We start from the raw sequence: 13,212 nt of genomic DNA on the forward strand, positions 1-13,212 counted from the left end.
CCTGAATTGTTCCTGTGCTCTGGAGTTCACTTTGCCTCCTGACCTGCTGAATCCTCCAGCTCGGTGGGACCAGCTGGGCCTCAGGCAGGAGTCCCTGCAGGGATCAGCTCACCCGCTGTGCACTCGCCTACCGGCTCTCACCTCGGTCCCCTCAGCCCCTGTCCCCCCACCTCTGTGGCTCAGGTGTTCAGCATCCTCTCCTGGACCGGGCAGCAGCCTCCGGTCTCAGCCTGGCCCACAAACCCAGCCTGTGCTGAGCGGATGAGCCCTCTTCTGAAACACCAGTCTGGTGTGACACTTTTCTGCTAAAAACTCTCCCACGGTGCCTCATTGCCTTCGGGACAAAGTCCAGACCAATTAGTGTGACATGGGAGGCCGCGCTGACTGGTCCCTGGTGGCTTTTGTTTTCCCTGTCCCCACCGGCTCATTCCTTACCACCATTCCCCATCCTACCTCCATCCCCCACCGTCTGGTACCTTCAATCGTTTACACTCCTGGTTCCCCAGCCGGAGTGTCCTCCCCACTTGGGGGACTTGGGGAGCTTTGCTTTTCCTCTTAAACATTCGGCTTGAGGCTCTTTCCCTGGAAGCCAGAGTCAGCTCTGCATCCTGAGGTCTCCTATGGCATCTTCACATGTACAGCTCAGACCCTCGTGTGCCACCCCTTGGGACCCGTGGGGTCTGAGACTCTGATTATCACCTTTTTGAATCTCCAACCTGTGGCACACAGTAGGTGCTCAATAATTGTCAGCTGAATGAAATGGGCTACATGAGATCTCAGAGGGGAAGAGGAAAGAGAAAGGGTGTAGGAAGCCAGGGCACCCCTGAGATGATGGGTCCCTAGTCGGGTCCGAGTGGATTCAGGTATTTGGTGCTGACAGCTGTCCCTGGAGCTAAGTCAACAAAGGGGCAGCAGCAGCCAATGCACAGAGGGAGCCCTGGTCAGGGGAACGATCCTTGGAGGATGAAGCCTTCCTTGATTGCTCATGTTCCTGCGGGTCTGGCTCCACCCAGAGCCCATCTAGAGGCCTGGTGTTCAAGGGCAGGAACAATGCAGCTGGGATGTTTGGAGCATGGGTCTTGGGGGACGCCTTTTTCTAGTCCAATAATCTGGGACTGGTTGTTCAACCCTCCGATAACAGGCCAAGCTAACTGGGTCACACATGTGAGGGTCTCGGCCCAGGGCCTCCCAGGTGGTCAGCACCCAGTGGGGCTGCTTCTCTTCTCCTGGGTTGCCTGAAAGCAGGACCTGCCATTCTCCCAAGTGCACCTGAAGAAATCACAATCAAGCCCGTTAGGCCCGCACCTGGAGTCTTCGCTAGAAAGAAACATCTCTTTTCTGGAGGCGGAGCTCTTTGCAAATGTGCTAACAGAGGCATCTGGAACATTTACCCTGGAGAGGGCTCCGGCCCCAGAGAGGGACACACTTACGCAGAGCTGACAGGAGTTTTTCAGATTTGGGGAGATTATTCATTCACCAATGGTACTCGGACCAGGCAGTGAGTTCCCCGTCCTGCACACAGGCGGTGGAGTGCCAGGCTTGCCAGATCCCACCGCTCACTTCCCAACCCTCCCTTGGGGGATGTCACATGGGCAGCTTGAAATCAACCTTGTGGGAATATTTAAAACATAAACTGGCAATTACTGCAGGATCAGGACTTCTCAGGGAAGCTGTTTAAAGTTCATCAGGACACCACTGACCCCCTGGACATGAGGGACAGAAAGATAAGTGACTCTCTCAAAGTCACACAGCACAGGAGTTTAGAAAAGAAACGGCTAAGCAGAGTTTTTTAAAGAAAATGTAAGACTAGATTTGGGTTTCTAAGTTATTGACAGAATAATTGATAGATGGATGGGCAGATGGATAGATAATGCCCCACCCCTCCTCAAGAGCGTAAGGCCCTCAGAGCCTCTGAATACCTAATTTCACTTGGCAAAAGGGACTTAGTCAACAGGATTAAGGATATGAACCTTGGGATGAAAATATTATTTAGGATTATTTAAAGCCATGAGTCCTTAAAAGAAAGCAGAAAGCCTTTCCTGACTGGGTCAGAGAGATGAGACAGGAGGAAAAGAGGGAGAAATTCAAAGCATGAGAGCTCAGACTTTGAAGCTGGAGAAAGGGGGCCACGCGTCAGGGCTGTGGGTGGCCCTCAGCTGATAGCTGGCAGGAAGAGAGGAGTCAGCAAGGAGCATAGTCCTGCTGACACCTTGGTTTAATCTGCTGAGACCCACTTAGACACATGACCACGGAACGATACGAGAAGACATTTGTGGTGCTTAAGACACAGAGTGTGGTTATTTGTTATGTCAGCAATTAAAGAAAAATGCTAATAGTGAGCCTGAAATAAACAGCCACAAGAAGCCCAAGGAAAACCTGCCAGTCAGGGGCCATGGCCTAGGCTAAAGCTGGAGGAAGCTGCCAAGTGTTTTCAAAGAACAGGAAGTGCGATCCCTGTCCTCAGGGAGGCTGCAGGAGGAAGCAGAGTGGCAGGGACAGAAGCGGCCAAGTCCCAGGCCACTGAGGCTGGGGCAGCAGATGCAGATGACTGCAGGGCCCAGGCAGGCCCTTTGAAATGAGCAGAATGAGGGAGGAAGGAAAAGGCGGAGGATGTCAGGATGTCGAGGATGGAGTGAACTTGGGCTGGGGATCCACTAGGGTGTGGTAGAGACTGTGGTGAGAGATGAGGCCAGAGGGCCCACCCGGCCTCAGAATCTGCCCTGCAGGAACGCAGGTCTAGGTGGCCGGAGTTAGCGTCTCAAAGGGAGCCAGGAATCCAGAATCCCCCTGATATCTAAAAGTGGGTGACTGACGCACTGATTTTTAGTCCATGTGGGTCAACATCAGACATGCCTCTGGGAACGCAGCGTGGGTCAGCTTCTGACCTTTGCCTTCCGTTCCTGGCTCTCTCGCCTGCTTTCTGGATTCCATGTTGATTCTCCCTTTGGACTCAGTCCTCAGGGTGACGACAGCGCAGAGGTGGGAGGCCTCAGCGGGCAGAGCCTGTGCCTCCAGCTGCTGGCCCCAGTGCTCCATTATAAAAACAAGAGATGAGATCATCCCTCCTCTTCCCACGCTCTCTGCCCTCCTCCCCCTCCCCCCCAAAAAAGGAAAAGAAAGCAGAACAAATTGCACTGGTCTCTCCCTGCTTGCCGAATACCTGCAGACTCCCCCTGGCCCTGGTCTTTGATGCTGGAGGGGACGAGCAGGGTGCAGCCGACCCCCAGCCTGCTGCCACCCGCTTTGCCCTTGCCAGATTTACCTTCCTAGCCTTCGGGAGGGCCAAGCAAAAGGGAGGGCAATTATTTGGATGGCAAGTCAGAAACTAATTTCTGCTTTCTTAAGCGGAACAGAATTCGATATTTTCCTTCCCCAAAGCTACTATCTATCTATCTATCTGGGGCCATTGATTCTTCTTACTTTCCCTATAGCACTAGAGTGTTGCTGAGGAAGCAGTTCTAAGTGGTAAAGCGTCCACGTAGGAAAAAAATCAAAGCCAGAGATGTTGCCCTGGGATATTTCCCTCACCAGGGTTTGTCCTCCTGAAGGAGCAGATCCCTGTTCCTGAGTAAGAGTGTGGTCACCTTCAGCCACTGCACTAGGTGACCAGATCACAGTTTTGACCCAAAGTCTCACTCGTGCTAATTCACGGGCTGAATGGTGTCCTAGCCAGGCATCGGGTAGGAGGGCCGGGCTGCGGCTCTGGATTTCAAGCTGTGCAACCTCGGACAAATCAGTCCCTCTGAGCCTCAGTTTCCTTACTTCGCAGGGTTTTGTGAGGATTATGCAAAGTACTTTTGCTGTTCTTTCTTGATGCGTTATATTTATGAACATGCAACCTAGACTGCACAACAGCGTGTGAAGCTATGGGACGCATGTCCAGTGCAGGCTGAGCTCACTGTTCTCAGACCAGCTCACTGCCCTCCCTGCCCCTGCCCTCCTCCTGCCCTCCCCCACCCCTCCCCGGTCCTCCCCCCTGTCCTCCCCGCTGGTCTCTGCCCTGCCCTCTTCCCCGCCCCTCCCCAGCCCTTCCCCACCCCTTCCCGGCCCCTCCCTCCCCCGCTTGCTTTGTACTGGCGGGAACTGCGCTTACTCTTCAGCTTCCCGGTGGGTTTGGCCACTGGGGGGCGCTAGCGAGAGACTGGAGAACTGCAGAAGGTGCCACACAAGGGACTCTCTGCCCCTCCCTTTGCTGTTCATGCAGGTGCCTGCCGGGCGTCTCTGGAAACTTCTGGATCTCCTCCGCCATCCCGACACCCCCAGAATCTGGTGTCCCCTTGCCAGTGACGAGGACAGGGAACTTCTGTGACTACTTCCACATATGAAGTGTTTTACATGCATCTAATCCTATTTAATCCTCTCAACAACCTAGGAAGAGGACACGCCCACCATTAGCCTCATTTTGCAAATGAGGACATTGAGTCTCCGAGAGGGTTATTAGGCTGCGCTGGTCCCGCTGCTAACCCATGATTAGCCGGACTGAGAAGCCTGCAGTCTACGCTCCTCTTACCACCAGCGAGGCTGTCCCGGGTTGGCTCAAACCTGCTTTAATCGGCAAACCCTGACCCTAAACACCGTCCCAGGCTGGCATGGAGAGCTTCCCTGAAGTCCCAAAAAGGGAGAAGCGGCCCCTAAAGTCGGTGGCAGTTAGTTTTGACAGACGCAAGGAGCTGGGCTGGAGAAAGATCGTGCAGCTTTGATGGAGACAAGCTTCACCCAGGCTGTTCCAGGAGATGGCTGGCTTTGAACAGATAGCTCGGCATAAAGGGAAGGGAAAGTGGAGGGGTGGAGGGAGGGAGGGAGGGAGAGAGGAGAGGGCGTGGGGAGAGAGCCCCCAGTTTCACAGAGCCCAACCCCGAGGAGACAGTCTCTGATGACCAGAGGAAAGTCTTTGAAAAGTGGAGGGCAGTGTCTCAAACCCCACTCCCTGAAAGTGGGGGTGGATCCTGGCAGAAATCACGTGGGGACCCCTGCTGTGGAGCCAGGGAGCCCAGCAAAGAGTTCAGGTGATAAAAAAAAAAAAAAGTTAAGAGAGGACTGAAATGCATCTGCCGGAACCAGTCTTCATTCCCCAGGTGGAAATCCTGGGGACAGAGCAGTCAGGCCGCGTCTTCCCGCCCAGCCAGATCTGGCACTGGAGAGGATGCGCACCGCCAGGGGCACCGCCTGCAGGTTTGGGAGGGGAGAGTCCTGCCGCCTGTGGCCGTGCAGGCATGCTGGTTGGGGTGGCTCTCTCGTTCAGCCTCTTCCTTCTCTCAGATCCCATAGCCATTTGATAGCCACAGGTGATGGCATCTGGAGAAAAGATGGATCCCTCTTCCCACAGCAACAGGGTGTCATGTCTGGGTAGGAACCAGGAGACTGGTGGATGCCTCCCAAGCAAAAGTTGGGTCATGTTGCTTCCCTGTTGAGATCCTTCACTTGCCTTCCTACTGTGCTTAGGAGAAAAAAAAGAAAAAAATCCTCACTCCTTTTGGGACCAACCAGGCCCTTGCCTTCTAGCCTCCTCTCCTTTCTTGGACCACTCTCTATTTCACCTGCCAAGCTTAACTGAGCTGCCTGCTCCTCATCACTACCACAGGACCTTTGCACATTCATTTTCCTTCTTCAAGGCTGCCCTTTGTAAGCTTGGCTCCTTTGCCTCCTTGGACTCAGTTTACAGGCCTTGTGGCATTCCTCTCCAAGGGAAAGGTCTGTTTTTTCCTTCTCGGTATTCTGGACGGAGCTCTTGTGGTATGTAGCTAATTAATTCACCCCGCCTTTCACGCGCATGCCCGTGTCCTCAGGTCCTAACACAAGGCCATGCTCAGGGAGCACCCGTTGAAACCCTTGACTGGCTGGCAGAGTGCAGGAAGAGAAGCCGAGCGGAGAGCTGCCGCGAGACCAGTGGGAACCGAGGGAGGCGACAGTTCTAGAAGGCATGGGGAAGCCAGGCCTGCGCAGGGGCGCCCAGCCCTTCTACTGCGGACAAACCCTGCATTGGGTCCAAGTGGGCTGGCGGTGGGTTTTGCGGCCCTCATTTTATTGGAGTCAGTTTCCAGGCCGGGGCCACCGGCTCCTTCTGTGTGTCCCTCTTTCTTGTGGTTGCCTGTCACAGCAACAGGGCTGCCAGTGGTGACTGTCCCCAGGCCTCCTCCTTTGTCAACCGTCCTGGGGTCATGAAGACAAAGACATGGCGGGAAAGCTGACAGAGCGTGGCAGGGACAGCACAGGGCACAGCTGTGTGTCCACGTAGCCTATACGACCACCACCGCGTAGCCACTTGGTCCTGCAAGCGTTGTGGGGCTGAAAGTCCCCATGCGGGAGTGACGTCGTGACGTCCAGCCCCACACTGGCCTGGCGTCGTGGTGGTGACCTAATCCTGAGGCACCGCCAGGTGCAGGGAATGGAGCGCTCACCTTACACCTGAGCGGTGGGCGTGGCCTCCCTGGTTCAGCATTTGCTGTGCTCTTTGCCGTTACTGTGGAGAGGGCTCCGTCCAGCCGTCCTGGACCCTTTGGGCAGAGCAGCGGGCGCGGTGCCAGCCGTGGCCTGCACACCTGCGTTACTGTGGCCCCTGGGTGCATCACGGGGAGCCTCTGGCCTGGCCAGCCGGGCTGCTCTGTGATGCTCCCATGACGGTGACAAGGCCCAAGGACCGGGTTCAGCAATCCGGGGAAGTGACACATGACTGCATTTTAAATGGACACATACAGGGCTGGGGATGTGGCTCTGTGGCTGTCAGGCCCTGGGTTCCATCCCCAGCCCTGAAAAATAAAATAATAATGATCATGTATGCATACATAAACACATTAAAGTATTTAGAGAAAGGTGATCGAAAGAGGAACCAAGAACCGGGACTTAGCTATGTAGGGAGGAAAGAGAGAGAAGAGGTGGGTTCCTGAGGGAGCTAAGTCTTCATGTGCCCAAGTCCAACAGAAAAGTGTGTGACTGACAAAGTCGGAAGCAGATCACTCGCAGACATGGAGGCGATCACCAGAACTGCGAACGGTAACGACAGAAGTTGGGTTTGCAAGGACAGGGTTGTTTTTCATTATAAGCCCATTTGTGTTAAGTCGTATGTTCATATAAATTTAATACAATTGTTAAATTTTTTTACTTTTTAAGTATATAGTCCAGTGGCTGGGATAAAATTTTAAAGTATTTTGTTTTCTAAAATATTAGGATGAACTAAATTTTTTTTTAAGGACAGGGTAAATGACAACAGGTAAGAAGGCATGGGCTGGCTGCCATGGAAGAACCCAGAGAACATGTTCAGACTAAATCTCCACAGGCGCCCTGTTCTGTCCCATGTCCCCCCCCACCCCCCTGGCTGGCTTGTTCCTCGGTCCTGCCCCACCTGGCTCCTGGGAGGATCTGGGACCCTGGATGGGCAGCACGGCTGCCATCTTCCCTCAACACACACTTGTCGGTAGAGAAAATTAATGGCAGAGAAGCCCAGATGGTTCTGAGAGGGGTCAGTCCGGGACTAAAGACGTCCATCCCTGGGTGCAGTGCCCGCTGGACCTGGAGGGCAGAGGAAGGAGCTCAGCATCTCTTGGGCAGCCTGCAGTGGCCTCCGGGTGGTCACCTTCCCACAGAGGGCCTCCTGCACCCTCACTGGCACCTCTGACTTCTGCCTAGCACTCCCCAGGGCCCTGGGCAGAGGGGAAGGGGCCCCTAGGGAAGGGGCCCCTCCCCTCCCCCTTCCCTCCCCCTCCCCCTCCCCTCCTTACCTTCTCTCCCCCTCCTCTCCCTCCCCCTGTCCTCCAGCGTCTTTCCCTCTTCTCTCATTTTTCTACACAGCCAAGCTGGGTCCCTCGTGCTGGCAGCCTTTGGAGCTCCACTTCCTGGCCAGCCCTGTTCTGCAGGACCCTTCCTGTGCCCTGGATTCTGTCACATCCCTGCTCCTGACAGCTGGGGCTCACAGGTCAGGTCTGCAGAGACTGTAGTCCAGGCTTTATAGAGGTGACTATAAAATCATGGGACTGTTGTTTTAAGCCACCAACACCTCTAAACGAGCGCTGTCCTCTTAGAAACTCTCCAGTCTTTTGGAAGATGTACAGATTTTGGCCAAGCCACCCTTGAACTTGGTGGGCCCATGTCTCCACAGCCTCTCAGATGCAATTTCCAGCCTTCCAGACTGGACTTGAGTCCTTTGGCAGGAAAGCCAGCCTTCATCTAGAAGGTCACACTTATGGAGACGAAAACCAGGCTTGACAGCAGAAAGTGACATCAGGGTGGGTGCTGAGGCCCTCCGTGAGGGTCCCTCTGCCTGGGACTGGAAGCAAGGTGGCCCGGTCTCCCTCCTGGTCTTTGCAGAGCACATGCTCGTGCTTTGGATGGTGGGCACCAGGCAGGTCAGCGGTCCCCACGGAGAAGGGAAGCCGCTGTGACGCAGCCCGAGGACATCATCCAGGAAACCGCTGCTCCTCTCCCTCCTCCTCTCCAGCTTTCTCCAACTGTGCTCCAGGAAACTCTCACCCTCTACCTGTCCTCCGCAGGCTGGTCTTTCTGTCCTTCAGCTGCAGACAAAGGACGCAGCCTGCATTTCCACAAACAGCTCAATGCCAGGGCTTTGGCTTTGCCTAGGGACTTCCTCTCATCTCTCGCTCTCCTTTCTCAGAACAATGTCCGGCCCATTTCAATTTGGGGATTAATCTAACCCGAGTATAGCAGTCTGCTCTTCTGCATGGAGCGTGCTCTCCAGCCTGCTGTCTGTCTGTCCTTCTCCCACCCCTCTCTAATCTCTGCAGCTTAGAAAGGCTTAAGATGCTTCTTAGGCGTAGAATCGTTCTTATAAGGCAGCTATCGATGAGCTAAACAGCAGTGATTTCAAAACTTAGTGTGAGAACTTTCTTCCCTTCTTGCACTGTGGGATGTCACGCAGAGGGGAGGGGAGACCTGCTACTGTCCTACATGGTCAGATTATTTTCTTTCCAAGCAAAGGTGGACCACAGGTCTCCATGAGGAGCCAGCCCCACCCTTCACCCTCTCAGCTGATCAGGGGGTGAGGAGGGGCACCTGCCTCCTCCCCGCCTCCCCCTGCTCAGCCTGAGCCCTGGGCTCTCAACTCACCCCTAGGGGCGGCACTGTGTTCCTTCCCATCATCCTTGTTCTGTCTACAGCATAACAACCCGCTAGGGTAGAGCCGGGGCATCAGAGCTGACCGTGCAGTTGGAAGACTGCTTTCGCCTGCCTGATTGCGTTGACGGCTCACGGGTGATGAGGAGAACCAAGGGCTCCCGTTTCCAGACCAGATGGAAGCTCGGAAAGGGGAAGTGGCTTTCCAGAGGGATCTCAGTTACTAAGGTGGAGCCATAGGACTAGAACTCCAGGTCCTGACTCCACGGCTCTCCCGGGACCCATTCCCGGACCAACTGCTTCCCACAGTGAAGAACGAAGTCGCAGTAGGCTGAGTTTGATGGTGGTGACCCTGGGCAGGGTGCAGACTTTCAGATGTCAAGAGAGGAAAGCTCTGTGATTCATTCCCAAACGCAATCAGGAACGTGGAAGGAGCCATTTACCTTAGCACATTGGGGGTTGGAATCCAGGGCATCAACACCGCCTGGGGTACCTTCGAGCTGACCTTGCCCTTGGGAAGTGGTGGAAGGTCTAACGATTGAGAGAGGGCTGACTCTTCATGGGGAAACAGAGGCTGAAGACTCTTGGCCATTCTGTGCCTGCCCCTGATGCTGCGTGTTCAGACAGGCCCAGCTGGAGGAGGCCTCAGCAGCCTCCATCGATGCTAATTCTAGAGGGACACTGCAAACCCCCGTTGTGGGGCTGGAAACCTTGCTGCCAACCGTAGCTTTCAAACCCCCCGCTTGCATTTTTGAGAAAACAAGTCGGTGCCCAGGGCTTTCCTTGCCAATGTTTGTAGATTTGACTTAGTGGAAGTCCAAGATTGGCATGAAGTGGAAAGAAGGAGTCTGGAAATCAGAAGAGAGGCTGGAACATATTTATGGAAATCTGTGGATATTTTTTCCTGAGTTTTGGGAGGAGTGAGGTCCCAGGATAGCCACTCTAAATCATCAAAGGGACATGTGATACCTGCTGGGGATGCTGGAATTCCCAGCGGAGTCCTGGTGGAATAATAATGGGCGTAGCCTCCTCCCTAGAACTTCTACAGGGAAGCCTTACCGTCCCCCTGGACAGGGATCAGGCCTCATAAATTACACTTCAGGATGCAGGATACACACCCGTCAGGGCTGCACACGCACGTGGACGGCCCTGAGCACAGAAGACCCATCATCCTCGGCTGACACACAGCAGGCGCCGCGCAGCAGGAAGCGGCCTGGACTGTGTCCCAGTGAAGGAGTCCTGGAGTAGAGAAGGAAATGCCAACAGTCGGGCAGGGATTTACCCTGGGCAGACTCGGGGGCTCCAGGGACTGGACGCTGTGCATGGGAATGGCTATTGCCGGCCTTGGGTCTCCACCGGGTTTCTCAACCTCCCCGCTGTTGGCACTGGAGGCCGAGGATGCTTGGTGGGGAGGGCCTATCTTGTGCATCTTAGGATGCCCAGCATCGTCCTGCCTCTACCCACGCGATGCCTCCAGCAAATCCCCACATACTTGGCCATCCAAAATGGTCCCGGGATGAGGAGGGGGCTCCCGTGTCCCCATGTGAAAATCACTGACCTACACGAGGAAAGACAAAGATGAATTTTGTTTTCTCTGTTTGATTACCAAAACCTCCAACGGCTTCCTGTCTCCGTCAGGATGGAAGGCAAAATCCACCAGGGCGCCCAGTGCCCTTGGGGTCTCATCCCTACACTCCTTCCCTGCCTGGCTCAGTGCCAGTCACGCTGGCCCCCAGGCTGTTCCCCACATGCACGCAGCTTGCTCCCTTGGCCTGGAACCTTCTTGGCACTTCTGCTCCCCAGCATCCAGGTTGGTCTCTTCTCACGCCTTTAGGTCTCCACTGACCTGAACCAACATCTCAAATGCCGGTCTCTTGGAGGCACCATCCTCGACCCCCCAGTGCATCAGCCTCCACACCCCCATGGCTCTCTAAGCCCTCTGACCTGTTCTCCCCACGTCTCAGTCACCGCCTGCCACTGTGCGTCTGCCCCATCTTCCTCCCTAGAACACAAGCTTCACCAGGACAGTTGCTCAGTCCGTTGCCACATTGTGTCTGAAGACATATCTGCAGGATTTTAATTTATGGAGATGATTGGAGAGAACAATGCCATTGAAGGAAGATTGTTATTACATTCATTTCCCAAGAGAAGAGGGATGCCGCGCTGCAGGCAGAAGCTCCAGTTGGGTTGGGAGGCGGAGGCAGCACACAGACCAGGCCAGAGACTTTATCGGGGTTTCTGCAGGACAGGTGAGGCAGGGCCACGGCCACACCTAAGAACTCATTTGAAGAAATATAGTGGGTTCTGGCTACAGAGATGGTTTCCTGTGACCTGGTCCCTGCCCCTGGGGTGGTCAGGCAGGGGAAGCCCCAGCTTGGTGTGTGTGTGTGTTAGGAGGTGTCTGGGGCTGAACCTGGTTGGTTTGCTAATGCAGGACACATACACAGCAAGCTGTCCTGATCTTCGGGTGCTATCCAGCCCTGGAGGGGCAGTTGGTACAGGGGCCCAGCATGCACTCCAAATGCACAAACATCATAAGATAATACAAACCAAGGTGAATATGATATGAACCTCTCTTCCTTGATCACGGGCTGATAAGTGTGCCGCTGGAGTTAGGACCCGGGTGGTGTCTACACGGCTCAGCAGTGTGCCTCACATGAGGTTCAAGGGACCGTTTGAGGGTATGACTTATGACTTCTTATCAGTGTCCCCTCTCATAGGCATAAAATAGGAATGAGAGGTGACCCATCAAAATGCATGTATCGGCGTCCAAGGGGCCCAACTCTGTATGGGGCTAAGTACTAGGCTGGGGTCAGACAGGTGTGGTTCAAATTCCTGCCATGCAACCTGGGGAACGTCAGGGGCTGGCAAGTTGTTCAGCTCCTCTAAGCCTCTGTTTGCACGTCTAGAGAATGGGAACGACAACCGTGCTGTCCAACCAGGGTCACTGGAAGGAGAGCCTGTCATGGTGGCTGCAAGGCCTGCTGCCCCCTGAGCGCAATGGACTGAGTCGGGTGCAGAGCAAGAGGTGAGGCGCAGGACGGCCTCAGGGACTTGGGATCTCTTCAGAGACCAGGAGAGGTAAAGGCTGGGAGCAGGGTGGGAACGCCCAGCGCCAAGGAGGAGCCGGAGGAGGAAGCGCTGGGTGCCTGGCTGTGCTGGCCTCAGAGGGATAGAGGCTGCGGGAGCCTTCGGCTCTCGTGCTCTCACGCCCACCGCATTGGTGTGCAAGGCTCCTGCCCTTCCTTGTTTAATCTGATCCTCACCACAGAGTGGGCGGACATCCATCCCCGCAGTGACCAGGACCCGGAGACTTGGGGCTGCTTATGGAGGTAAAGAGCAGCGAGGTAGTTCAGGACCCGGGTTCTCTGCCAGGTCTTCTGGCTCTAAAGTGGCTCTGATTCTGGGAGAGTGAGAACGTGGTAAGGATGCACCTGACGCCGTGGTAAGGGCGGCTACCATTTGCTGTGAGCGCCAAGGTGCCCGGCGTCATGCTGAGAGCCCCAAAGCCAAGACTGCATTTCACTGTCACCAGGGGCCTAGAACGGAGTCCTCTTGTCATCTCTCTCTGCAGCTGGGTAAGTGGGAACCCAGAAAGATGAAGTCACTTGTCCCCTGGGCAAAGCTAGAATTGAATCGAGATGCATCTGGCTCCAAATCGGCATGTCTGACCTCGGTGACATTCTGCCTGCCACTCAAAGCAGGGGAGGCCAGTGCTCCACGTCCCCAAGACCCAAAGCTGTTCGAATGGGTTCGGTGACAGTGGGAACAGAGAGGACAGGAGGAGGGTCTCCACACATTCAGCTGAGCCCCACCAACCCCAGGATGAGAGCAGGAGAGGACTAGCTGACTGCCACCACAGGGTCAGTGGGCAAACCACTCAGGGGGACCCCCATAATGCCTACTGCTGCCAACCTCCTCCAGGCCCTAGGGGGTGGCCTTGCCAGTGTTTTCCCAGTGGGAGCAAAGCAAAGGGTCCTGGGGCCTCTGAGCTTCCATGTGATGACTTGGGAGCTGCCCCCTCCTCAGGGACTGTCATCCGCAGCTTAGAGCCGGGTTCTGGGCGCAGAGGACAGAAGGAGAGGGCGAGTCCCAGAGTAAGCAGCCACGGTCGGTCTCTCCCTCCATAACGTTCCTGGGCTTGGCCTC

This window comes from Sciurus vulgaris (genome assembly GCF_902686455.1).
Source record: "Sciurus vulgaris genome assembly, chromosome: 4".
NCBI classification, from domain to species: Eukaryota; Metazoa; Chordata; class Mammalia; order Rodentia; family Sciuridae; genus Sciurus; species Sciurus vulgaris.